Source organism: Elephantulus edwardii, unplaced genomic scaffold (assembly GCF_000299155.1).
Source record: "Elephantulus edwardii isolate Elephantulus edwardi_28Jun2011 unplaced genomic scaffold, EleEdw1.0 scaffold00287, whole genome shotgun sequence".
In the NCBI taxonomy this organism is placed as follows: Eukaryota; Metazoa; Chordata; class Mammalia; order Macroscelidea; family Macroscelididae; genus Elephantulus; species Elephantulus edwardii.
The window spans coordinates 148,509-151,486 of record NW_006400037.1 but is presented as its reverse complement, the minus strand read 5'-3'; positions in this window follow the sequence as shown (position 1 = coordinate 151,486).

Here is a 2,978-nt window from a genome sequence, read left to right as displayed (position 1 = left end):
AAGTTAATTTGGAGAGTAAAAAAAAAAACAAAAACAAATAAGCAAAACGCTTCTGAAAAGCAAAACTTAAGTGTAGGGTACAGCACTCCCTGATCTCAAAACCTACTATACAGTTGTAACAACCAAAACAACATGGCACTGGTATAATAACAGGCACACAGACCACTGGAACAGAATAAAAAACGTAGAAATTAGCCCATCTATTTATGGTCCACTGATATTTTGCAAGGACACAAAACCTATCAAATGTGGAAATGACACTTCTTCAATAAATGATGCTGGCAAAACTGGATTGCTACCTTCGGAAAGCTGAACATTTCAGATCCACATCTCAGATCATTCACAAAAATCAACTCAAAATTAATCAGAGTCCTAGGACTAAAGCCCCAAACCATAAAGATAAGAGGCAAAATGAGAGCAAGCTTAGAGGGCCTAACCTATGGTATAAAGAGGCTGACAAATACATGCAGAAATGCACAACCAGGCGAGGATAAAATTGATGAATGAGACCTTCTAAAGATTTAATCCCTGTGTACATAAAACACTTTCTCCAATAGCAAAAAGCCATGGCAATATCATCTCAGACAAAGGTCTCATATCAAAAGGTTACAGAAAAAAATGTACAAAAGAAAAAATCTGATTCTTCAATTACAAAATGAGCAAAAGACATGGAAAGAATTTTCATGGAAAAAAGACATTCAGATGCCCAATGACTCATGAAGAAATGCTCAAAATCACTGGCAATAAAAGAGATGCAAATAAAAACTACAGTGAGATACCATCTCACCCCAGTAACAATGGTCACGTTTAATAGGACAGTAAGCAATAAATGTTGAGAAGGATGTGGAGATATTGAAACTTTTGTACACTATTTGTAGAATTTTAAAATGGTACAATCACTCTGGAAGGCAGTTTAGCATTTCCTCAAAAAGTTTAACATAGAAATTCTATATAATCAGCTATTCCACTCCCATGAATATACCAAAAGGAAATAAGAACTAAGGTGCAAATGGAGATTCACACACCAATGTTCATAGTAGCATTATTCACAATCACAAGAACATGGGTACAGCCCAAATGCCCAACCACAATTGAATGGATTGAGAAATTGTGGTATAATCACATGATAGAATACACACACCATTCAAGAGTAACAATTTTTAAAAATATTATATAACTTGGAAGAGACTGGAGAGTATTATGCTGCGTGAACTAAGTCAGTCTCATTAAGGACAAATACTGCATAAATCCCTTATTGTAAAAAATAGAAGGATAATTAGTAAAATGTATATGGGGACTTATAGGGGAAAGTGGTGGCAGCAGCGAGTTGAGAGTGTGCAGGAGGGAAATCATAGGGTCACATAATTTGATTGGTGGAGGGAGGGGTTATAGGAAATGGGAACAATATGATAGGAACCTGAAAAGTTGGAGTAATAGTTGGCATAATTCAATGAGAATTAATTTTATGAAATACGATTTATGGGAATGATTGTATGAAACACAATGTGAATGAAGGAAAGTGTGAAGCACAATGTACATGAATTTTGTATGCAAATCAACATAAAATAAAATTTGTTTAATAAAATGTTTTTTAAAAGAGAGGAATGCACATATAATTCATTTTTTAAAAGAGAAAAATGTACATGTATCAGATGTTACAATTGAGATGAAAAAGAAAGAGATTTTCCGTTTTCAGCAATAATGTTTTTTAAAATTGGGCATTACTTTAATGAAAATGAGATAAAGGAGAAAGTGCACAATGTATTTTGTTTTATAAGCACGTCCATGCTACATTTGACAACAGCTGAGGCCTCTGGCTGGTTTTGACTTGGGAATGAACTGAGATAATCTATGAAATGCAGAAGAAATCATCCCCAAAAAGAAAAAATGAGAACAAAATACCAGTTTTAAAAATATATAAATACAAGCCTGTATCTAAACAGGATTATTATTTTCAAAATATAATACAAAACTTTTATGTAATTAAAGTTATATCATTCTATTTTAGCTGTCAATTTAAATAGTTTTTCAAATGGGGTATCAAATATGCCATTCATGATCATATTGATTCACTTAGTATCATATTAATGTCATCTTTAATTTCACAGGCTGACCAATGTAGTTTAGATTGAGAAATTATGTCAGTTGAGAAGTCACACTGAAGCCCAAGATGCCTTCAAATCTTCATAAGCCCCAATACGTCCAAGAGTTTTTCTTATGATTCTTTCAGTACAGCTTCATACCCTTTAAAGAGGCCTTCTTGTGCCATCTAGTGACTACTTTAAATACAAAATATTTTTAAATTAAAATATAAAAATATTGCTATCAAGTAGACTTCAATTCACAACAATCCTACAGAATAGACGAACTGCCTCATAGAATTCCTCATGCTGCAGTCATTACTGAAGCAAACTGGTACCTGTTTTTCTCACAGAGCAGTTGATGAATTCCAACCACCTACGTTACTGCTACAGCCAACTATTTAACCACTGCACCACCAGAGCTTCCTAAAGCATTGACAGAAAACATATTTCAGATTATTTTACTGAAGACTTACAATTTGACAATAGTTGTTGTTATTGTACGTGTTATCAAGTCATCTGAGACCCTTAGCAGCCCTATTTACAGCAGCTCTAAACCCTGCCCCGTCCTGAGACAGTCTCACTAGTCCCGAGACACCAAACTGCATTGTCCCAGTTGCTACGTCAGTCTATCTCATCTGGGGTTTTCCTCTCCTACACTGTCCCTCCACCCTTCCAAGCATGATATCCTTTTCCAAGGACCAGTCTCTAAGTATTTAAGAAATGTATGCAGAGCAGATTATCCGAGAGGCTGGGCTCTATGAGGAGAATTGTGGCATCAGGATTGGTGGAAGATCTATTAACAATCTGCGTTATGCGGATGACACAACCCTGCTTGCTGAAACTGAGGAGGACCTCATGCACTTGCTGCGAAGGGTCAAGGACTGCAGCCTTCAG